The sequence below is a fragment of the Lactuca virosa genome, chromosome 2 (genome assembly GCF_052849685.1).
Source record: "Lactuca virosa cultivar CGN04683 chromosome 2, Lactuca_virosa_CGN04683_v6, whole genome shotgun sequence".
Taxonomy (NCBI): Eukaryota; Viridiplantae; Streptophyta; class Magnoliopsida; order Asterales; family Asteraceae; genus Lactuca; species Lactuca virosa.
In genome coordinates this window covers 260,170,372-260,195,822 of record NC_136427.1, presented here as the reverse complement: position 1 = coordinate 260,195,822, position 25,451 = coordinate 260,170,372, and the positions used below count along the sequence as shown (strand labels likewise).

The 25,451-nt window shown below is 37.4% G+C and overlaps 1 long non-coding RNA gene and 1 pseudogene across 3 annotated transcripts; one reads left to right on the top strand and one right to left on the bottom strand.

Annotated features, from left to right (window-relative positions):
- Positions 1 to 7,037: 7,037 nt before the first annotated feature.
- On the bottom strand, positions 7,038 to 8,329 carry LOC145160902 (uncharacterized). 2 transcript variants are annotated; one of them, XR_013738266.1, is made up of 2 exons: positions 7,820 to 8,329; positions 7,038 to 7,674 (listed from the first exon to the last, which is right to left on the bottom strand). It is a non-coding gene; the product is annotated as an uncharacterized LOC145160902 (long non-coding RNA). The 2 variants fall into 2 exon arrangements; XR_013738267.1 differs by having other exon boundaries at positions 7,038 to 7,507.
- A 325-nt stretch (positions 8,330 to 8,654) lies between these two features.
- Positions 8,655 to 24,361, top strand: LOC145160901 (pleiotropic drug resistance protein 2-like; annotated as a pseudogene). Its single transcript, XR_013738265.1, has 19 exons — positions 8,655 to 9,025; positions 9,119 to 9,328; positions 9,408 to 9,786; positions 9,871 to 9,961; positions 10,046 to 10,945; positions 11,021 to 11,181; positions 11,256 to 11,359; positions 11,438 to 11,603; positions 11,700 to 11,872; positions 11,962 to 12,276; positions 12,482 to 12,772; positions 12,860 to 12,943; positions 13,018 to 13,151; positions 13,224 to 13,345; positions 18,322 to 18,427; positions 18,507 to 18,678; positions 18,763 to 19,017; positions 19,105 to 19,161; positions 24,125 to 24,361. The product of XR_013738265.1 is annotated as a pleiotropic drug resistance protein 2-like (transcript).
- The last annotated feature ends 1,090 nt before the right edge of the window (positions 24,362 to 25,451 follow it).

The window sequence follows — 25,451 nt, the reverse complement described above, 5'->3', positions numbered from 1 at the left end:
CATTAAACCATAACCATATGCATCATAGAATATTTATAATATTTTATCCATTTAACTTATATAATAAATATAACATTTAAGAAAAACTCCTTTACCGTCTTTTTTCTATTTGGAACATCTCTAATAATAGTTTTTTCAATTTTTTCTTAGACAAAATTTCACAATTGGTCCCTGTGGTTTATAGAATATCGCACTTTGAGGACTTCCTAGCAAAAAGTCACACGACTGGTCCCTGTGGTTTGTAAAATTACATGAAAGGTCCTCCTGCCGTTAAATCTAACTTCTCAGCTGTTAGATTTTAATGGACAAGACTATTTTGCCCTTGTACCAATATTGCAATACACTACAAACCTCAATGACCTTTTATGTGATTTTAAAAATTTGATATGTTGTATATATAAATTATAAATATAAATTATATATATATATATATATATATATATATATATATATATATATATATATATATATATATATATATTCAACAACTTCATATATTTTTTATCTTTTTGACATTTTGTTTTCTACTTTTATTTTATAATTTTAGTTATGTATGATTTTTTAATGTTTTTATTTATTTTGATTCAAGTAAATAAACTTAAATTCGATAAACCATATCGAAACCTTTTTTTCTTAATTATGAAATGAAAGGTTAATGTTTTTTTTTTAATTTTATGTTGTTACGATTTATTTTTTTATTTTTTTTACTTTGATGCTCCATAATTAATATCGTTAGCAACTTTATGTTTGCATTTATCATTGTCATTATTTCACCTTTTGTTGTTTTTTTATATATATTTAGTTATTTATTATTCTTCTATTGTTTTTATTTATTTTGATTCAAGTAATGAAAAATAGAAAAACAAAAAAACAAAAACTTCAACACCAAAGTTGTAAAATACTCTAATATATTAATACATTTTACACTTTTCATATTTTTTGGTTTTTTTCGCATTTTTTTTTATTAATTTTGGTTATTTATGGTTTTCGTAACTTTTTTTTTATTTTGATTTGTTTAAATAAAAAAGTTATGTTTCTTTTATTTATTTATATTTGTAAATATAACTATTTTATTTACGGGAATCAAAATAAAAAAGTTACAAAAACCATAAATAACAAAAAATTATTAAAAAAAAAACTCAAACACCAAAATTGTAATATACTCTAATATATTCATACATTTTACACTTTTTGGAAAAGGTCAAAAAAAGTTATCAAGTTGATGAAAAATAAAACGAAACAACGAAAAAAATAAAAATAGGAAATAATTAAAAAATAATATGAAAAAAATTAAAAAAAATAATAGTAAAAAATAAAAAAAAATACGAAAAAACCAAAAAAAGATGAAAATGTAAAATGTATTAATATATTAGAGTATATTAGAATTTGGTGTTTGAGTTTTTGTTTTTTGTTTTTCTATTTTTCATTACTTGAATCAAAATAAATAAAAACAATAGAAGAATAATAAATAATTAAAATTATAACAAAAAATAGAAAACAAAAGGTCAAATAATGATAATGATAAATGCAAACATAAAGTTGCTAACGATATTAACTATGAAGCATAAAAAAAAACATGAACAGTAACGACATAAAACTAAAAAAAAAATAAAAATAAATAAATAAATAATTAAACATTAGCACTTCAATTTACAAATAAGAAAAATTATAGAAAAAATAATTTTGACATGGTTTATCGAATTTAAGTTTATTTACTTGATTCAAAATAAATAAAAATATAACAAAAAACCATAAATAACTAAAACTATAAAACAAAAATAGAAAACAAAATGTCAAAAAGATAAAAAAAATTATCAAATTGTTGAAATTATATATATATATATATATATATATATATATATATATATATATATATATATATATATATATATAGTTTCAAGTTTAGAAAATTACACGAATGGTCCTTGAGGTTTGTAGTGTATTGCAATATTGGTACAAGGATAAAATAGTATTTTTCTTAAAATCTAACAGCTGAAAAGTTAGATTTAACGGCAGGAGGACTTTTCATGTAATTTTACAAACCATAGGGACCAGTCACATGACTTTTTGCTAGGAAGTCGTCAAAGTGCGATATTCTGTAAACCACAGAGACCAATTGTGAAATTTTGTCTTTTTTTATTATTCCAATAAACTTCTAAAATATTTTTTTCCTTAAATCGGAGAACAAGACTTTTTAAGAGGCCATTCTAAATATTTATTATTACTATTTTTTTTAATTTTCTTTTAAGTTATGTCATATTTTGATCCCCATATTTAATAACATTTTACTTTATATCATATTTATATTTAGATGCTAGATTTTTTTTATTAATTAATAAATTGATTTAATAAACAAAAAAATTATAAAAAAGTTATATAATTTAAAAGTAATTGTCAAATTTTCAAAAGTAATAAATATAAGAAATTATAAAACATTTGTGTTCCTTAATATTTTATCGTTTTTGTATGTTTATAGGTACATATGTGAAACCGTCATTGTACATGTAGTGGATTCTTTTTTATAGGTTTCTCGTCTGTGTCGGGTTAGGGATCGAAGGAAGCACAAGGACTATCATCATGGTTTACTTGTGGTTGACGATAGTAAAGTCGATGGTGGATGATACGACATTTGGTTTTGAGATAGGTGGGAATTGGAAACGGTTACTATTAGGGTTATGTACTTTGGGTATGCACCCCGCAAAGGTTGGCAGACAAAGTCGTTGGTGATGTCGACAACGATGAATATAAGAATATAAATGATTGGTGGACTGTTTTTAATGGGGTGGTAGGAATTTAGAAGTAAGTATCACATTGTAAAATTGTAAATGCAATGCCTTTTTTTACAACATTATTTTAGTTATTGTAATAATCATAATAGTAAACTTATTTAATTTATGGGTTAATGTTATTATAAGCCAAACAATTATTCAGTTTTTATTCATTTAGTCACTAATATTATATGCATTCAAAATCATTCAACTTTAAAATCGAGATCAAATAAACCATTTTTATAGACGTAAAAGATAATCTGACTACCTTATCTATGTGACATCTTACAAAGCATTTAGATAAACTGAAATGGTCAGCATGTCACTTGCGTGTCTCTCATATGGATTTTTCTTGTCAAAGTTATATGGATTATTTGTGAAATTATTTATTGATGCTAAATATTATTATTATTATTATTATTTTGTCAAAATTAGATGGTTTTATTTGTGAAATTATTTATGGATTCTAAAATTTATTATTATTATTATTATTATTATTATTATTATTATTACAAAATAATGTTTGAAGATTTTGATATATGAAGACCATCATCATCACTTCATCAGTTATCACGTATCACCCTTACGCCTCGTTCCCGAGTTTAACAAAAGAAAAGAAGAGAAGAGGAAAGAAAGTCATGAGAGAAAAGAATAGAAAGGAAAGGAAAATAAAATTTTCTTTTGTGTTCCCGAGTTGGAAAGAAGTGGAAGGAAAATGAATCATTTTGTTATTTCTTTCCAAATCCTTCCAAATCGGAAGGAAAGTTAGGAGGGAAATTGATCCTCCTATTTCCCTCCACTTCCTTCCACTTTCCTCTTTTAATGAAACTCGGGAACACCAATTTCTTTTATTTTTCTTCTCATTTTCACTCATTTCCTTTCATTTCTCTCGTTAAGTTGAACTCGGGAACGGGGTATTAACGTCCCCCACCGCTGCCATTTTCAACCTCCCACCACCACCGGCCACCTCGTATTCCGCCGTTAACCTCTTTCCACCACCACCACCCATCTCCAAAACACAGTTTTATTATGAGTTATTTAATTATAATTTAAAAATCACCTTCTGGGAAGTCAACAAGAACAACAAATACCCAAATCTTTGACAAAGACAAGGATGAACTTTGCGATGTTGAACAAAATATGTATCTTTATCTTGATCTTCATATTCATCAAAACCACATCAGATTTTCGACCTTTTTCATCAGTTCAACACGACCCTTTTTGAAAACCGATGGAAAGTGAACGGACCTCGAAGAATCCCCAAAAAACCTTCGTATTCATCGGTGGAACACGCATCTCGAACATGACCCGACTTGTTTTGTAAGAAGTTATATATGTACTGAGCCGCAATTTTTATATCAATCGAGTATCAAGAAGACGGTGACCATGAATCAAGTGATGAAGAAAACAAGGCAGTTCTTTTTGGGGATTGTGTAATTAATTAAAGGAGAAAATTAGGGACTTTTAAGGATCCATTTGCAGTTGAATGATTTGAATATGAAGCGAACTACATGTGTTCAATTGGGTTGAATTATATTTTAAGAATGCAGCTATCAATTCTTAATAAAAAAACAAAAAACAAACGCACGTGCATTGATTTTTAAATTTTAGTTTATAAAAAAAAAGAAAAGAAAAGAAAAGAAGAGAGAGAGAGAGTGTGTAGTAGATGTAACCGGTGAAACAGGGTCAATGACATATAATACACAAAAAAAAAGAAGATATATATTAATGACCAAATAAGTTCAAAGCAAATCAGATCTTTCTTCCACACCATTATAGTTTATAGATATATCCAGAACCATGAAAATCACTGATTCTAGCTCATAATTAATAAAGCTCAATTTCTGCAGTTTGAGTTAGGGGTGTTCACGGTCCGGTTTTTTCGGTTTTTAGGTTAAACCGGAGCCAAACCGTTACTAACGGTTTTTGTCAAGCAAAAACCAAAGCCGAACCATTGAAAATTTAAAACCGAACCAAACCAAACCGTTACTAGCGGTTTGGCTCCGGTTTGGTTTCACGGTTTGGGCTTTTTAGGCCCATTTTAGTCGAGTCCATTAAACTAATTTAGTAAAAAAAAACTGCACTATTACATGTATTAAAACAGTAAAAATTCTACGTAATATTAAAGCTACAATATTAGAGGTATTAAAACAATAAAAAACTGCACTATTAAAGGTATTAAAACAGTTAAATAAAAAAACTGCACCGTTTAAGGTATTAAAACATTCAAAATTCTGCCTAATTTAGTAAAAAAAAAACTGTACTGTTTGTTGAAAATACTGCAATAGTAAAATTGTCAAAAACAACAAGAAAACTACCAAAAAAGTTGTCCAAAACAGCAAATAAAAAGCAGTAAATGAAAATATCAAATATTGTTCAATTACATCAAATATTAGACTAATACACACATCCTACTAAGCTGTCCAAAACAGCAAAAACTATTATCTAAAAAGCATTATCAGCAAGATCACTTCCAAAATGCTATCCACTTCCAAAATTCTATCCAATTCATAAGCTTTTGCTGTCCAAAAAAATCAATATTAAAACATCACACCAAAAATTCAATATAAAACCAAAAGAAGAAATGTACCTTTCATTCGATATTGTCGGTGCAAATATTAAGTTTGCTTGCAAAATCTAAAATACAAGTTATATTTTGTTAGAATTTAGAAATAATAAGTAGGAGAAAATATATAACTTTTGAAATTTTAAAATTTACCATTTTCAATTTCATCAAGGTTGATAGTTTATTTTATTTCCTTATTTTTATTAGTTTATCTTAGATTTTTAGCTCTTTTTATTAGTATTGCATTGTATATTCTTTATTTTCTTTATCATGGATCGTATCGGGGGCTTGTTATGTTGCATGAGGAATTTTGCAGAGTTTTGGAGTTTTTGTGATTGTGGATTTGAGTGAAGACGGCTTAGTGGGCTCCCGAAGCATTATTGGGCTTGGCGGAATCAAAGAAGAAGAATTGGGCTTTGAAAGTTATTGGCTTGGATTATTTGGGCTTGTGAAGATGGATCATAAATTTCTAATTTTGGGCTTGGAGCATCCATTTAGTGGCTAAATGATGATTGGTGGATTCAAATTACATGGACAAGGGGGGGACCAAAGGAATCTTTGGTAGTGGAAGGGTGGAGTAGTGGAATGGTGGACCAATAGCATTCCAGCAGCATTTGCGCGGGTGGAATTTTGGCTGCGCGGGTACCCGCGCAACTGCCCAGTTTGGGTATTTTGGTCATTTGGCTCACAATAACTTTGGGGGATCAAATCTAGAGGCTCATTCACGAATTTTCCACCATTGGAGACCTGCAAGTGACGATTTGGAGAGCAAAATACTCAATTTCTTTCATCTTTTCAAGTCTTAGGTAGATTCTTGATGCAAATTAATTATTGTTCTTGTTACTTTGTTGCCATGAGTGACTAATACTCTTATTTGGTTGACTTTGGCTGAAAACCAATGAATGTTTGTGGGTTTTGAAGGATTTATGTTGATTATCAATTTATTCCATGTTTATGATTCTAGTTTACAATTCTTATGCTTATTTGATGCTTTGATCATGAGCTTAGTATTTGATTGAGCAATGGTTGATTTGTTTCATTGATTTTGCATTGGATCATTGAATTTATCTAGAACAAAGGCTTTATGATGGTAGAAATCATCTCTAGCTTATGAATCATAGCTCCTTTATGGATGTGTAAGCATTTGACATCCTCTAGGAATTGGGGATTCCTTTATTCTTAAGGCTAATTGATTTCTTGGGATTAATTGCTTCAATTGACTATTGATCTTAATTAAGAAGGTGTGTTGTGGGCTTCCCCAACCTCCATACTACCTATGAGGAATCTTGGCATATCATGCTTCATGATTGCTATAACCAATTTGGGATGAAGAATAAACTTTGTATTAGATCCTAATGATAAACACACAAATGTTCATTGTGTTGAATTGCCTTAGTTAACCAATTATTCCCAACCTTTGAGCATCTCATCAACTTGCTTAATTGCAAGGTTTTTAGTTATTCAAGTATTTTAGTTTTCAAGTAATCAAACACCCCCCCCCCCCCCCTTTTAGTTTAATTGTAGTTAGTTAGTTTAATTTCACTAGTTCTATTGAATTGCATTGGTGATTGAATACAACCATTTCCCCGAGGATCGATACCCCTTTTTACCATTATATTACGTTTATTTAGAAATCAAAGGATGTAATTTGCTTGGTGGACTTGACATTCCCATCAAAGGTCTTCAATTTCTTTCAACACATCTTCATAACCAACTTTTGCATTTTTGTTAAACACACCCCGAATCTAATTTTGTGTGCATATAAGCGCTTGCACTGTTTTAGGAGAAAGACTACTCCTAAATGAATCCAAAACTCTACCCCCGGTGCTAAATGCGGATTCCGACGCAACTGTGGAAACTGGAACAGCCAAGACATCCCGTGCAATTTTTCCTAAAATCTTATATTTTGCTCCATTTGTCTTCCACCAATCCAACAAGTCAAATGACTGTTTTTATCAGTAACACCTCCAGTTGAAGTGTTTCCAAACAATAAACTGTTTTCAAACAATAGACTGTTTTCGTCCCCTTCCTTGGTTCTTATCAGTAGCACCTCCATTTTGCTCCACATGAACATCATCATCTACATCAATCTCTTCCATATCATCATCAGCATCAATGATGTTCACAGGTTCACTACTTGGAATATTGATGTTATCTTTATCCATGTAAGGACCTGAAAGAAAAAAGTGCAAGCAGAATTCAGAATTGTGGACTCACTGGAATCAGATTAAGAGATGATGAGTCTTAGAAGTTAGCAACAGGTTTAGAAAGAAATAAAAAATCAACAGGTTTCGTCCTATGTTTGCTTCTGTTAAAAAAATCAAACGCACATGTAAGGACCTGAAAGAAAAGATTAAGAGATGATGAGTCTTAGCAGTTAGCAACAGGTTTTAGAAAGAAATAAAAAATCAACAGGTTTCATCCGATGTTTGCTACTGTTAAAAAAAATCAAACGCACTATCGGAGATAGAATCGCCAAACGGACCTTATCGGAGCAACAATCGGAGCTGCAGGGGAGGCCTGTAGTCGGAGCCAAGCAGTTAGCAACAGATTTAGAAAGAAATAAAAAATCAACAACTACTTTCTACTTTTGTTTCGTCCGATGTTGGCTTCTGTTAAAAAAAAATCAAACGCACAATGATAGGAGAGGTGATGGATGGATAGAAATCAGGTGTAGATGGATGATAAACAAATCAGTTCAGTTGATTAAGAACACAACATACCTTATCGGAGTAACAATCCAGCCAAGTAGCCAACGATAGAGAAACGAGAGGTAGAATCGGAGCTGCTGCAGGGTAGGCGACGAGCTGTTGGCTTGCAAGTCGGAGCCTCGGAGGGAAAACGAGTGGTGCACTGGTGTGGCAACTGGAAAGTGGAAACCGAGTCTGCGTATTTGGCTCTTTGCGATTTGCGATTACTCGATTAGTCGATTAGGGCAAGTTGAATGAGTGAATCACCGTTGAACGATTGCTTGGAGCTGGAGCCTGGAGGTGGACTACTAGCCCAGTTCAATATTATTGGGCTGTAATAATTCAATATAATGTGGGTTTTTAAATTTATTATTTTTATATAAAAATTAATATATAAAAATTAATTATATATAAAAATAATAATTAATATATATACAAATCCTACGGTCCGGTCCGGTTTTTATACGGATTGAAATCTTAAAAACCGTAAGCCAAACCGTTCAATACGGTTTGAAAAATTCAAAACCGCAAGCCAAACCGTAAAGAAAAATACAAACCGTAAAACCAAACCGATGACCGGTTTCACGGTTTCAAACCGGACCATGAACACCCCTAGTTTGAGTGGTGAAGATGGCGGCAACAGCTGATCTGGCGAGGTCAATGAATTTTTCATCTTCCGGTAGGAGGAGCTGGGCTTCCGCTAGTACCAGGGAGGCTTTCTCGGCGGCACCAGGAGGTGGTGATCATGCTTTTGCCGCAAGTGGGTGGCACGACGATGAAGAAGAACTCAAATGGGCTGCTATTGAGAGACTACCTACATACGATAGATTAAAGAAAGGAATCTTGAAACAAGTTCTTGATAATGGACGAGTCGTTCATCAAGAAATCGATATTACAAATCTTGGATCTCAAGATAAGAAACAGCTCATGGGAAGTATACTCAAAGTTGTAGAAGAAGATAACGAAAAGTTTCTAAATAGAGTTCGAGCTAGAACCCATAGGTGAAATTAATTAAAATCCTACTAATCCTTATAATAAGTAAGTTGTATTAAAATTTGAATTTATTCAATAGTAATATTATATGTTCTAAACAGGGTCGGGATTGATATTCCAAAGATCCAAGTACGCTACCCTCAACACCATGGAGGTTTGTTTGCTGATTTTTAGTACTTGATAAAAATAGACACTTTCTAAGTTTTTATTTGTTACGGATAGGGACTTCTTCGATTCTTTAAGTTTATTCCATCCAAGAAAAGGGTGGTCAAAATCTTGCGTGATGTGAGTGGGATTGTAAGGCCATCGCGGTATGTTTGTTTGGTGCCATTTTTAAACATCGGGAAACAATTATTTATTTATTTTATTTTACCGAATTTTCATTTTCAGGATGACGTTACTTCTTGGGCCTCCTGGTTCTGGGAAGACGACATTGCTGAGGGCACTTGCCGGAGTATTGGATTCAGATCTCAGAGTCGGTGCCGGAGAAGTTACTTACTGTGGTCATCGGATGTCTGAGTTTATTCCTCAGAGGACTTGTGCTTATATTAGCCAACATGACGTTCATCATGGTGAGATGACAGTTAGGGAGACATTTGATTTTGCTGGTCGGTGTCTTGGTGTAGGAACCAGGTACGACCTCCTGGAAGAACTTTCACGACATGAGAAAAATGAAGGGATTAAACCGGACCCGGAAATCGACGCTTTCATGAAAGCGACTGCAGTATCTGGTCAAGATTCTAGCTTGGCTACAGATTATGTTTTAAAGGTTTGTCTCAATCTTTACGTTTTTGTTTAAAATTTTTAGTTAGTTTATTAGCAACATTAGTTGATTTGAACTGAATGTATACAGATTCTTGGATTAGATATTTGTGCTAATATCATGGTAGGTGATGAGATTAGAAGAGGAATCTCAGGTGGAGAGAAGAAACGTGCTACTACCGGTATAATTAATACAAAACAATTTCCAAAATTTATTATCATTCTCATCATGCATCGAAAAATATTGTTTTTTTCTCTAACTTCAGGAGAGATGTTGGTTGGACCTGCAAAAGTGTTCTTCATGGATGAAATTTCAACTGGTTTAGACAGTTTAACAACTTTTCAAATCGTCAAATACATGAAACAACTGGTTCACATAATGGATGTAACCATGATCATTTCCCTTCTTCAACCCGCACCAGAAACATTTGAGCTATTTGACGACATCATACTCCTCTCTGAAGGTCAAATCGTCTACCAAGGCCCATGTGAAGACATTCTTGCTTTCTTTGAGAGTGTAGGGTTCAAATGCCCAGAAAGGAAAGGAGTTGCAGACTTTTTGCAAGAAGTTACTTCAAAGAAAGACCAAGAACAATACTGGTTCAAAAGAAACGAACCTTATCGTTACATCTCAGTATCTGAATTCTGTCAGCTTTTCAGCCGGTACGAAACTGGTGAACGCCTTTATCACGATCTTGCCTTCCTTATGACAAAACCCAAATGCATCCGGCTGCTTTGGTGACTAAGAAGTATGGTATTTCAAACATGGAGCTCCTTAAAGCAAACTTAGCAAGAGAATTGTTGTTGATGAAACGGAATGCTTTTGTGTACATATTCAGGACTACCCAGATTACTATCATGTCCGTCATTGCTTTCACGGTATTCTTTAGAACTGAAATGAAGAGTGGTCGACTTGAAGATGGTGGCAAGTTTTTTGGTGCTTTGTTCTTCAGTCTTTTAAATGTGATGTTTAATGGGGTTGCTGAGCTGGCGTTGACGATTATGAGGCTTCCCGTGTTCTTCAAACAGAGGGACTCAATGTTTTACCCTGCGTGGGCATTTGCAATACCCATATGGATCATGAAGATTCCTATATCAATCATAGAGTCAGTAATATGGATTGTTCTAACATATTACACTATTGGATTTGCTCCTTCGGCTAGTAGGCAAGTACTCAACACTTTTGTGAAACGAAATTAGGTAAAATTTTGAATGAATCTAACATGTTTGAATATTATCAGGTTTTTCCGACAACTTTTGGCTTATATTGGCCTACATCAAATGGCTTCTTCTCTTTACCGTTTCATTGCTGTACTTGGAAGAATCCAAATTGTTGCAGGTGCTCTTGCCACCTTTTTGTTGCTATTGATTTTTGTATTGGGTGGATTCATTGTTGGAAAAGGTATGTATCCTATTCCTAGCTATTGGATTTTGTACTAGATTGGGCTTGTTTGTAACATATTTTGTTTCTTGAAGATGACATTGGCCCATGGATGAAATGGGGCTATTACATTTCCCCAATAATGTATGGACAAAATGCTATTGTGATCAACGAGTTTTTAGATGATCGATGGAGCACTGTAAGCTTCATTTGTTACAACTTACAAATACATTTTTTTGCATGTTTCTGAAATAAATAGCTTTCTCTTGTGTGATAGCCGAATCATGATCCACCATTCAGTGAACCAACTGTTGGAAAGGTTCTTCTCAAATCCAGGGGAATGTTCACAACCGATAATATGTTTTGGGTTTGTGTCATTGCACTTTTTGGGTTTTCGCATCTCTTTAACCTCTTCTTTGTGTTAGCTCTGACATATTTGAACCGTAAGCTAGACTTTCCTTTATGTTTATTTGCTTAATCTTTTGTTATCTTCACGGGTTCTTGTTGCATCTTATACACAAGTTTGATCCAAAATCCAGCTCTCGGAGATTCAAAAACTGTTGTTCTGACAGAAGATGAGAAGAATCAGAAACACCCACAAACAGGAACAGAAATGGCAACAAGAAACATCGTTACGAAGGGATTGGTGCTCCCATTTCAGCCACTCTCAGTTGCATTTGATCATGTCAATTACTATATAGCCATGCCTGCTGTAAGTCCCGGTTCTAACCAAGATTCAGAAACATGATTTCCTTGGATAATCTGTGAAAGAATGACATAAATATTTGGCAAATTTATCAGGAAATGAAAACACAAGGAATCGAACTAGAAGATGTCAGTGGCACATTCCGCCCAGGCATTCTGACAGCTTTGGTTGGAATCAGTGGGGCAGGAAAGACGACATTGATGGATGTTTTAGCTGGAAGAAAGACTAGTGGGTATATTGATGGAAGTATCAGCATCTCTGGTTACCCTAAAAAACAAGAAACATTTGCTCGTGTCACTGGATACTGTGAACAAAACGATATCCATTCTCCCCATGTCACTGTTTATGAGTCGCTTGTGTACTCTGCCTGGTTACGTCTTGCTCCAGACATAACCACAGAAACTCGCCAGGTAAATTTTTTTATAGTTTTCACAGCTTTGACCATTTTTTCCCAAGCACGTAGCACATGATGGTAAATTCCTGTGTGGATTGGGCTCTTATGCCAGCCAGCTAGCTAGTAGTGTGGGGCAGTTCAGGGGTTGCAGGAAAAATAACCCTTTTGCAGAAACACTTTGATCATTACTCTTAACATACCAACAACTACATTTGTTTTAGATGTTTGTGGAAGAAATCATGGATTTGGTCGAACTGAACCCGTTAAGGAATGTAATAGTTGGGCTTCCAGGAGTAGATGGTCTTTCAACAGAACAACGAAAGAGGCTGACAATAGCAGTAGAATTGGTTGCAAATCCATCAATCATCTTCATGGATGAGCCCACATCAGGACTTGATGCAAGAGCTGCTGCCATTGTCATGCGTACTGTTAGAAACACGGTCGATACCGGTCGAACAGTCGTATGTACAATCCACCAACAAAGTATCAATATTTTTGAGGCTTTTGACGAGGTTAATTATCTTAAAATAAGAATCCATGTTTCCATTTTCTAGATTCATTTGAGTGAATTATCTTCAAAATTTCTCACTTTATTGCAGTTATTGTTGATGAAAATAGGCGGGAAGATCTCCTACACCGGACCTCTCGGGCACCATTCTAACCACCTAATAGAATATTTTGAAGTGAGTACATCCGTAATTTTCATGCTTCCATTCATACAATGCAAATAATCTAATAGCTCGAACAAACTTGTCAGTCTATTCCAGGGGTTAACAAAATCAAACAAGGTCAAAATCCGGCCACATGGATGCTCGAAGTTAGTTCTTCAGCGGTTGAAGATCAACTTGGTGTTGATTTTGCAGATATCTATGCCAACTCTGATCTTTATAAGTATGAATTCAAAATCCCTAAGCATCTTCTTTTAGATTCTACTAAGTTTCTTTCTAAAGGGTTTTGTTACAGGAGGAGCCAAGAGCTCATTAAGGTGCTCAGTACACCAGTACCAGGGTCCTATGACATTTACTTCCCTACAAAGTACTCTCAATCCTTTTGGACACAATGCATGGCTTGTTTATGGAAACAATGTTGGAATCTTAAGTCATCATCTCCCTCCACCCATGTCTTCCACTCCTAAAAGGCTAACACAATTTCTGGAACAAAGTAAGGGACACCAACAAGTGGTTGGGTCTCATGTGTATTAATTATAGGATTAAAATGATTCTATCAATCCTATATATTCAGTGTATTACCAAGAGGGAGAAACACACCAAAACACAGCAACATACATAGACATATACACATATATATGTAATTGGTTTTTGAGTTATATTTCCAATCAATCAAAGAGTTATTTTGATATATATATTTGTCTGTGTCTTTACAATTGCAATATTAGAATTGGTATCAGAGCTCAAGAACAGGGGCTTGAATTCATACCTGGTGATCAAGAAGGACACCAGTAAAAGAGATGTCGGACAAAGAAGGAGAAGGTGGTGATGCTGGTCCGGCTCCGGTGAAACTCAAGGAGGTCGGAACAACCACTGTGGCTTGCCCGATGTTGAATTCCACAAATTACACCGTATGGTCCCTGCGTATGAAAGTCGTACTCAGAAATCATAAAGCCTGGACCATAATCGATCCAGGAGAAGAGAAAAATGATGAAAAGAATAACCTGGCAATGAGGATATTGTATCAGGCAATCCCCGAAGCCCTAATCATGCAAATAGGAGATGTCGATGAATCAAAAACCCTGTGGGAATCGATTAAAGCTCGATACGTCGGAGCTGATAGGGTAAAGGAGGCGAGACTGCAAACATTAAACACCGATTTCGATCGGTTGAGAATGATCGAGACAGAGTCAATTGACTCGTTCGCCGGAAAACTCTCAGGTTTGGCTTCGAAATCTGCCTCACTTGGTGAAACAATTGACGAGTCGAAGCTTGTGAAGAAGCTTCTGAAGGTTGTTCCCAGGCGATTATCCATCTGGTGGCATCCCTCGAGCAGGTGCTCGATCTGAAATCCGTTGGCTTCGAGGACGTAGTCGGACGTCTGAAGGCGTACGAGGAAAGAATAAGGGAGGCGGATGACAGCGGAGAAGGAGGCGCGAAGGTGTTGTTTGCCTCGAGATCGAGTGGTAGCTCGAGCAGCGGCAGTGGCTGTGGCTCTTCAGGTGGATCGACAGAGTCGAAGGGGAAATGGGCGAAATCGGGTGAAGGTGGGGGGGTTAATCGGAACAGATCCGGGTCGGGTGGAGGATCCGGGTCAGCAGGACCCAGTGGGTCAGGCCCAAGAGGAAACCGGCCCAGTCGGCCCAAAACCCTAATAAGCCCAAAAACAAGCCCAATTCTAATTCGGACTCGAACCGTAACCCGAAAAAAGATCTGTAAAAAATTATTTGTTACAGATGCGATAAATCGGGCCATTACGCATCCAAATGTCCGGACCGAACCCAAAAATTCCAAGAAAGTAATTTTTCTGAACACGACGATGCCGATGAAACAGTATTTCTACACGAGTCCGTATTTTTGAACGAAGAGAAGGTGATACCGTCTCGATACAACTCACAAGAAAACGATGTGTGGTATTTGGACAACGGGGCAAGTAATCACATGACGGGAAATCGTTCATTTTTCTCCGAACTCGACGAAGGAATAACCGGAAAGGTCAAATTCGGTGATAATTCGTGTGTCAAAATAAAAGGGAAAGGCTCAATTGTTTTCCAAGGAAAATCGAGGCAACAACGATTGATAACGGAGATTTATTTCATTCCAGATTTGAAAAATAATATTTTCAGTCTCGGACAAGCAACAGAAGCCGGGTGTGATATTCGGATGAAAGACAACTATTTGACGATGCATGATGCCGACAACTGCTTATTAATGAAGGTACAAAGAACTCCAAATCGCCTTTATAAAATACAGTTGCTTATTGGAGTACCTATTTGCCTTCATACAAGACTGAGTGAAGACACGTGGCGATGGCATGCAAGACTTGGACACATCAATTTCGAGTCAATGAAAAAGATGTCCAAGAAAGGTCTAGTCAAAGGGTTACCCTATTTTGACAGTGAGAATCAATTGTGTGAATCTTGCTTGGTGGGCAAGCAAACAAGAAAGTCATTTCCATTAATTACGACGTACAAAGCAACACGACCATTGGAGCTAGTTCACGGTGATTTATGTGGTCCGATAACACCGTCAACGAAGGGTCAAAATCGATACATTTTCACACTAATTGACGATTTTTCACGGTATATGTGGATTTTTCTCTTAAAAGAGAAAAATGAGGCGTTTTTACACTTCAAAAAATTTAAAGCTTTTGTGGAGAATGAGCTCGGAAAGTCTTTAAAGGTGTTTCGAAGTGATCGAGGAGGTGAGTTTACTTCGCTCGAGTTTAATTCCTTTTGTGATATAAATGGAATCAAACGCCATCTTACCGCCCCATATTCACCACAACAAAACGGTATTGTGGAACGAAGAAACAGAACACTTATGGACATGACACGAAGTATCATGAAGGCGATGCATGTTCCAAACTATCTATGGGGAGAAGCGGTAAAACATTCCACAAACTTGATCAACCGTGTTTACACAAGAGTACTTGGTGATACAACTCCGTACGAGAAGTTGTATAAAAGAAAACCTAATTTGGAGAACGTACGCATATTTGGGTGTTTAGCGTATGCAAAAGTCGAACCGGTAAACGTGAAAAAATTGGATGCAAGATCAAGACCATTGGTTCATCTTGGTTCTGAACCGGGTACAAAAGCCTATCGGTTATTTAACCCGGTTACACAAAAAATTATCGTAAGTCGAGACGTTATTTTTAATGAAACCAAAGGATGGAATTGGGTTAACGAAGCTACACCTGACAATGAAGAACCAGGATCATTCATAGTACCATGGGATTTACCGGAAGATAAGGCAAACAACAACCAAGGAAACGATGTAAACAACGAACCAAACGAATCGGATCACGAGATTGAAGACGGAGTGGAGGTACAAGAAAATGAGCAACCAAGTCCGATCAACAACAACGTGAACAATGTTCAAAACCAAAGGCCCACAAGACAAAAGGTGCTTCCAATTCGATTACGAGATTATGTACTTTATGTTGATGAAATTGACGAACTTCTCCTAGCAACCAATGACGAGCCGGTATCGGTTGAAGAGGCGAAGAAAGAACTAGAGTGGGTCAAAGCCATGAATACAGAAATCAATTCGATCAACAAGAACAATACTTGGTCTCTCGTAAACAAACCTATGGGGGTGAAGCCCATTGGACTCAAATGGGTGTTCAAGCTGAAGAAAAATGCAGATGGCACCATAAACAAACACAAGGCGAGGTTGGTTGCTAAAGGGTACGTACAACAACCTGGTATTGACTTTCAAGAAGTATTTGCTCCGGTAGCTCGCATCGAAACCATACGGTTTCTCATTGCCTTAGCCGCTACCAATGGATGGGAGCTTCACCACTTGGATGTCAAGACGGCTTTCTTACATGGAGAGTTGAGAGAAACCGTCTATGTGTATCAACCGGAAGGCTACATAAGGAAAGGCGACGAGCACAAGGTGTACCGTCTTTCAAAAGCACTATATGGTCTTAGACAAGCACCGAGAGCATGGAATACAAAACTTGATGGGATTTTGAAAGGAATGAAATTTCACAAGTGCATGAAAGAACCATCGGTGTACCGGAAGAACGAAGGATCCAACTTGCTAATTTTAGCAATCTATGTTGATGATTTGTTTGTCACAGGTACAAATTTGAGCATGATCAAAAGGTTCAAATTTGAAATGTCCAAGAACTTCGAGATGTCTGATCTTGGAAGATTAACTTACTACCTGGGCATTGAAGTCAAACAAGAAGAATCAGGGATTACTATAAACCAAGAAGCGTATGCTAGACGCATTCTAAAAGAAGCCGGTTTACACGATTGCAATCCGACCCACATTCCCATGGATCCAGGAACCAAAATGTCGAAGGCCGAAGATGAACCCGAAATCGACCCGACACAATACCGAAAGTTGGTAGGATGCCTTAGATATCTCTTGCAAACAAGACCCGATATGGCATATGCGGTTGGAGTTGTTAGTCGATACATGCAAGATCCAAGAGAATCACATGGTGTTGCAATCAAACACATCCTAAGGTATTTACGAGGAACAACGGGATACGGAATCAAGTACGAGAGGATGGGACAAAATCGAATAATTGGTTACAGTGATAGTAGTCATAATGTTGATCCAGATGACGGAAGAAGCACAACCGGTCACATTTTCTACTATGGGTTGTCTCCAATAACATGGTGTTCTCAAAAGCAAGATACTGTTGCTTTATCATCTTGCGAGGCGGAGTTCATGGCTGCAACTGCGGTTGCATGTCAAGCAATATGGCTTCAAGATTTGCTAGGCGAAATCATGAACAAAGCACAAGAGAAGGTGGTCCTAAGAGTTGATAACAAGTCAGCTATCGAACTCACGAAGAATCCTGTTTTTCACGGAAGAAGCAAACACATTCACACGAGGTTTCACTTCATTCGTAAGTGTGTTGAAAAGGAACAAGTGGAGGTAAAGTACATTCCAGGTGAAGAACAAAAGGCAGACATTCTCACAAAACCATTGGCTCGAACCAAGTTCAAGACAATGCGGGACTTGATCGGGATTGAAGACATCTTTAGAAGGACTTAAAGATTGGCGGTGATAGGGAATCTCTAGAAGGACTTAGAGATTCGGGGGTGATTGTTGGAATCTTAAGTCATCATCTCCCTCCACCCATGTCTTCCACTCCTAAAAGGCTAACACAATTTCTGGAACAAAGTAAGGGACACCAACAAGTGGTTGGGTCTCATGTGTATTAATTATAGGATTAAAATGATTCTATCAATCCTATATATTCAGTGTATTACCAAGAGGGAGAAACACACCAAAACACAGCAACATACATAGACATATACACATATATATGTAATTGGTTTTTGAGTTATATTTCCAATCAATCAAAGAGTTATTTTGATATATATATTTGTCTGTGTCTTTACAATTGCAATATTAGAAACAACACTGGTCTTACTGGAGGCATCCACAGTATAATGCTGTCCGGTTCTTCATGACGACATTGATTGGCATACTCTTTGGAGTGATTTTCTGGGACAAAGGCCAAAAAATGTAAGAAATTAGAAATCGAACATATAGTTTTCATTTATGGTGTGCAATTCTGAAAGATTATGGGTCATGACTTCAACAGGAACCAACAACAAGATGTAATGAATCTGATGGGAGCTATGTATGCTGCTGTAGTGTTTCTTGGTGGGACCAACACTGCAGTTGTACAGTCTGTGGTGTCTATAGAAAGAACAGTTTTGTATCGTGAGAAAGCATCAGGGATGTATTCAACAATTCCTTACACATTTGCCTAGGTACAAGAAAATTGTTTAACTATTTATGTTTATATTTATAAGTGTTTATGGAAAACTAAAACTATATCATTATTTTGGCTGAAGGTTGCCATTGAGGTGGTTTATGTAGGAATACAGACACTCATATACACTCTTCTGCTTTACTCCATGATTGGGTTCCAGTGGTCGGCAGACAAGTTTCTATGGTTCTACTTCTTTATATTCATGTGCTTTGTCTATTTCACATTATACGGGATGATGCTTGTAGCCCTCACTCCGAATTATCAGATTGCAGCCATTACTATGTCGTTCTTCCTTAGGTTATGGAACTTGTTTTCTGGTTTCATGATCCCCAGAATGGTACGACAACTAATCTAGAGTGATTATCAGTTAGAATGAATTGCGTTAATAGAATCTAACAAGTTAAAAATAACCTGAACATTGCAGCAAATACCGATCTGGTGGAGGTGGTATTACTGGGGTTTCTAGTATAGCAATTGTATGGTATAGCAATTGTATAAACAATTGTAGTATATCAATTGTATAAACACAGAAGAATATATCAAACTAACTCTTTGATTAAAATTGGAAATATAACTCAAAACCAATTACATATATATGTCTGTGTATGTTGCTGTGTTTTGTTGTGTATTACCCTCTTGGTAATTCACTGAATATATAGGATGGACTTAATCATTTCAATCCTATATTAATAAGTATGAGACCCAACCAACTTGTTGGTGTCCCCTCCTTTATTGTGGGTGGAAGACATGGGTGGAGGGAAATGAGGACTTATGATTCCAACAATCACCCCCGAATCTCTAAGTCCTTCTAGAGATTCCCGATCACCGCCAATCTTTAAGTCCTTCTAAAGATGTCTTCAATCCCGATCAAGTCCTGCATTGTCTTGAACTTGGTTCGAGCCAATGGTTTTGTGAGAATGTCTGCCTTTTGTTCTTCACCTGGAATGTACTTCACCTCCACTTGTTCCTTTTCAACACACTTACGAATGAAGTGAAACCTCGTGTGAATGTGTTTGCTTCTTCCCTGAAAAACAGGATTCTTCGTGAGTTCGATAGCTGACTTGTTATCAACTCTTAGGACCACCTTCTCTTGTGCTTTGTTCATGATTTCGCCTAGCAAATCTTGAAGCCATATTTCTTGACATGCAGCCACAGTTGCAGCCATGAACTCCGCCTCGCAAGATGATAAAGCAACAGTATCTTGCTTTTGAGAACACTATGTTATCGGAGAGGACCCGTAGTAGAAAATGTGACCGGTTGTGCTTCTTCCGTCGTCCGGGTCGACATTGTGACTACTATCGCTGTAACCAATGATCCGGTTTTGTCCCATCCTCTCGTACTTGATTCCGTATCCCGTTGTTCCTCTTAAATACCTTAGGATGTGTTTGATTGCAACACCATGTGATTCTCTTGGATCTTGCATGTATCGACTAACAACTCCAACCGCATATGCCATATCGGGTCTTGTCTGCAAGAGATATCTAAGGCATCCTACCAACTTTCGGTATTGTGTCGGGTCGATTTCGGGTTCATCTTCGGCCTTCGACATTTTGGTTCCTGGATCCATGGGCATGTGGGTAGGATTGCAATCATGTAAACCGGCTTCCTTCAGAATGCGTTGTGCATACGCTTCTTGGTTTATTGTAATCCCCGATTCATCCTGTTTGACTTCAATGCCCAGGTAGTAAGTTAATCTTCCAAGATCAGACATCTCGAAGTTCTTGGACATTTCAAATTTGAACCTTTTGATCATGCTTAAATTTATACCTGTGACAAACAAATCATCAACATAGATTGCTAAAATTAGCAAGTTGGATCCTTCGTTCTTCCGGTACACCGATGGTTCTTTCATGCACTTGTGAAATTTCATTCCTTTCAAAATCCCATCAAGTTTTGTATTCCATGCTCTCGGTGCTTGTCTAAGACCATATAGTGCTTTTGAAAGACGGTACACCTTGTGCTCGTCGCCTTTCCTTATGTAGCCTTCCGGTTGATACACATAGACGGTTTCTCTCAACTCTCCATGTAAGAAAGCCGTCTTGACATCCAAGTGGTGAAGCTCCCATCCATTGGTAGCGGCTAGGGCTATAAGAAACCGGATTGTTTCAATTCGAGCTACCGGAGCAAATACCTCTTGGAAATCAATACCAGGTTGTTGCACGTACCCTTTAGCAACCAACCTCGCCTTGTGTTTGTTTATGGTGCCATCTGCATTTTTCTTCAGCTTGAACACCCATTTGAGTCCAATGGGCTTCACCCCCATAGGTTTGTTTATGAGAGACCAAGTATTGTTCTTGTTGATCGAATTGATTTCTGTATTCATGGCTTTGACCCACTCTGGTTCTTTCTTCGCCTCTTCAACCGATACCGGCTCGTCATTGGTTGCTAGGAGAAGTTCTTCAATTTCATCAACATAAAGTACATAATCTCGTAATCGAATTGGAAGCAACTTTTGTCTTGTGGGCCTTTGGTTTTGAACATTGTTCACGTTGTTGTTGATCAGACTTGGTTGCTCATTTTCTTGTACCTCCACTCCGTCTTCAATCTCGTGATCCGATTCGTTTGGTTCGTTGTTTACATCGTTTCCTTGGTTGTTGTTTGCCTCATCTTCCGGTAAATCCCATGGTACTATGAATGATCCTGGTTCTTCATTGTCAGGTGTAGCTTCGTTAACCCAATTCCATCCTTTGGTTTCATTAAAAATAACGTCTCGACTTACGATTATTTTTTGTGTAACCGGGTTAAATAACCGATAGGCTTTTGTACCCGGTTCAGAACCAAGATGAACCAATGGTCTTGATCTTGCATCCAATTTTTTCACGTTTACCGGTTCAACTTTTGCATACGCTAAACACCCAAAGATGCGTACGTTCTCCAAATTAGGTTTTCTTTTATACAACTTCTCGTACGGAGTTGTATCACCAAGTACTCTTGTGTAAACACGGTTGATCAGGTTTGTGGAATGTTTTACCGCTTCTCCCCATAGGTAGTTTGGAACATGCATCGCCTTCATGATACTTCGTGTCATGTCCATAAGTGTTCTGTTTCTTCGTTCCACAATACCGTTTTGTTGTGGTGAATATGGGGCGGTAAGATGGCGTTTGATTCCATTTATATCACAAAAGGAATTAAACTCGAGCGAAGTAAACTCACCTCCTCGATCACTTAGAAACACCTTTAAAGACTTTCCGAGCTCATTCTCCGCCAAAGCTTTAAATTTTTTGAAGTGTAAAAACGCCTCATTTTTCTCTTTTAAGAGAAAAATCCACATATAACGTAAAAATCGTCAATTAGTGTGAAAATGTATCGATTTTGACCCTTCGTTGACGGTGTTATCGGACCACATAAATCACCGTGAACTAGCTCCAGTGGTCGTGTTGCTTTGTACGTCGTCATTAATGGAAATGACTTTCTTGTTTGCTTGCCCACCAAGCAAGATTCACACAATTGATTCTCACTGTCAAAATAGGGTAACCCTTTGACTAGACCTTTCTTGGACATCTTTTTCATTGACTCGAAATTGATGTGTCCAAGTCTTGCATGCCAACGCCACGTGTCTTCACTTAGTCTTGAATGAAGGCAAATAGGTACTCCAATGGGCAACTGTATTTTATAAAGGCGGTTTGGAGTTCTTTGTACCTTCATTAATAAGCAGTTGTCGGCATCATGCATTGTCAAATAGTTGTTTTTCATCCGAATATCGCACCCGGCTTCGGTTGCTTGTCCGAGACTGAAAATATTATTTTTCAAATCCGGAATGAAATAAATCTCCGTTATCAATCGTTGTTGCCCCGATTTTCCTTGGAAAACAATTGAGCCTTTCCCTTTTATTTCGACACACGAATTATCACCGAATTTGACCTTTCCGGTTATTCCTTCGTCGAGTTCGGAGAAAAATGAACGATTTCCCGTCATGTGATTACTTGCCCCGTTGTCCAAATACCACACATCGTTTTCTTGTGAGTTGTATCGAGACGGTATCACCTTCTCTTCGTTCAAAAATACGGACTCGTGTAGAAATACTGTTTCATCGGCATCGTCGTGTTCAGTAAAATTACTTTCTTGGAATTTTTGGGTTCGGTCCGGACATTTGGATGCGTAATGGCCCGATTTATCGCATCTGTAACAAATAATTTTTGACAGATCTTTTTTCGGGTTACGGTTCGAGTCCGAATTAGAATTGGGCCGGTTATTGGGCTTATTATTGTTTTGGGCCGAATTGGGTCGGGTTGATTTTGACCCGGATCCATTCGAAGACCCGACTCCACCGGATCCACCCGACCCGGTTTTGCCCCCCCGATTATAAGCTTTTGATCCCCCTTTTTCCTTCGTCCCTCCCGATGATCCTCCGGACGAACCAGACGCTCCACCACCGCTCCAGCCGCCAGTCGATCTCGAGGCAAACAACACCTTCGCGCCACCATCTCCGCTATCATCTGCCTCTCTTATTCTCTCTTCGTAAGCTTTCAGACGTCCGACTACGTCCTCGAAGCCCACAGATTTCAGATCGAGCACCTGCTCGAGTGATGCTACCAAATGGATGAATCGTCTGGGAACGACCTTCAGAAGCTTCTTCACAAGCTTCGATTCGTCTATCGTTTCACCAAGCGATGCAGATTTCGAAGCTAAACCGGAGAGCTTTCCGGTGAAAGAGTCGATGGTCTCCGTTTCATTCATCCTCAACCGATCGAAATCAGTGTTCAGGGTTTGAAGCCGGGCTTCTTTCACCCGATCAGCGCCAACGTGACGGGCCTTGATTGCTTCCCAGAGAGCCTTTGCGGAGCTGACATCCCCAATTTGCATCACAAGTGCTTCGGGAATTGCTTGATATAGTAAGCCTACTGCTAAGCAGTCTTTTTCTTCAACTTTAGTTGTTCCAGGTTCGATTTCTGACCAAACCTTGTGTATACGCAGGACGACCTTCATGCGTAGAGCCCAAACAGTGTAATTTGTCTGGGTTAACATTGGGCAGGCCACCGATGTGGTTCCGACTTCCTTGATTCTCGTCGGAGGAGCAGCAACACCCCCACTTCGATCATCTTCAACATCGGACATTTTAAACAGATAAGCTTCCTTGATTTCTCAGTTCCCCTTGACTGATTTCAAGGCTCTGATACCAATTCTAGTATAGCAATTGTATGGTATAGCAATTGTATAAACAATTGTAGTATATCAATTGTATAAACACAGAAGAATATATCAAACTAACTCTTTGATTAAAATTGGAAATATAACTCAAAACCAATTACATATATATGTCTGTGTATGTTGCTGTGTTTTGTTGTGTATTACCCTCTTGGTAATTCACTGAATATATAGGATGGACTTAATCATTTCAATCCTATATTAATAAGTATGAGACCCAACCAACTTGTTGGTGTCCCCTCCTTTATTGTGGGTGGAAGACATGGGTGGAGGGAAATGAGGACTTATGATTCCAACAGGGTTCACCGGTGGCATGGACTTTATACGGCCTGATCACATCTCAGCTTGGTCAAAACGAAAGCCTTATAGTTGTTCTAGACCACAATTCTGTCACAGTAAAAGAATTTATTAAAGAATTTCTAGGGTTTGAGTACGATTTTCTTGGGTACGTTGCTTTGGCTCATGTTGGTTGGGTCGTCCTCTTCTGCGTCGTCTTTGCCTACGACATCAAGTTTCTGAACTTCCAACGAAGATAGGGAAATCATCGAATATTGTAGAGTAAATTACAGGAATCGTCCAGGTGCTAAAAGATACGTTCAGTCCCTATTTTCGTAAATTAACTCGGATCGTCCATCGTTTGGTTAAAAGGTACACGCCTCATCCGTTGTTAGTTTAAATTTACACGGTTCATCCCTTACGGAACATGAAAAGACTATTCTACCATTTTTTATTCTTTTTTTGATTTATTTATGTTTCTTAAAGTTATTTCTAAAATAGAAAAAGAAAATAAAAAACACCCACCCCACCTTACGAACCCACTCTCCCCTAAAATTGCAACATATTGTTCCTTTATCCCTCTTTTTCTCTAAATCTGCTCCCATAACTATCATCATCTCCACCACTACCATACCACCATCATTGGACCTCCGTTATCGGACCATCACTACCGGACCAACCCTTTATCGTCTATTTTGTTACAGATTCGGGAAAGAAACCTACAACACCCCACCCTCTTTCCCTATATCGATGCTAGAACCTAATTTCATGGTTGATTCCGGAGTGAAGATCTGCAACCCTCTTTGCAACTCAGGTGAGGTTACTGATGTCGGCGACTGAGAGGAGGCTTGGAAGAGGTGGCTCACCGGAAACAGATGGACCCTTCTCCATCCATCACCATTAAACCACCTTCATCATCTTTAACCATACGCCGTCACCATTCCACCATATCAACCACCTGTTCCTCATCGTCTTCTTCACCTCACAACACCATCAGCCACCCATATACCCACATAAACACCATCCCAGTCACCATTAACTCACCTTCTTCATCACCTATCCAAAGGAAAGGGATTGAACCTCGATTGTGAGAAGAGAGAATAGTGAGAGAAAGTATGTGAAACCTACAACTCGATCATAAGGAAAGGGATTGAACCTCGAGTTCTTTTTATGCAATTAGAGGAAGAGCGACACAGAGTTGGTGCGATTAGATGGTCTTGGATGTGCTGATCTAACTGAAAATAAGAAGGAGACGCAAGAAGGGGAAGTGGAGTGGTGGTGGTCAGCGGAGAGAAGTGAAGGAGACACAGAAGCAACGATTTCAACATTGGGGGTTATAGTTTGTGGGTA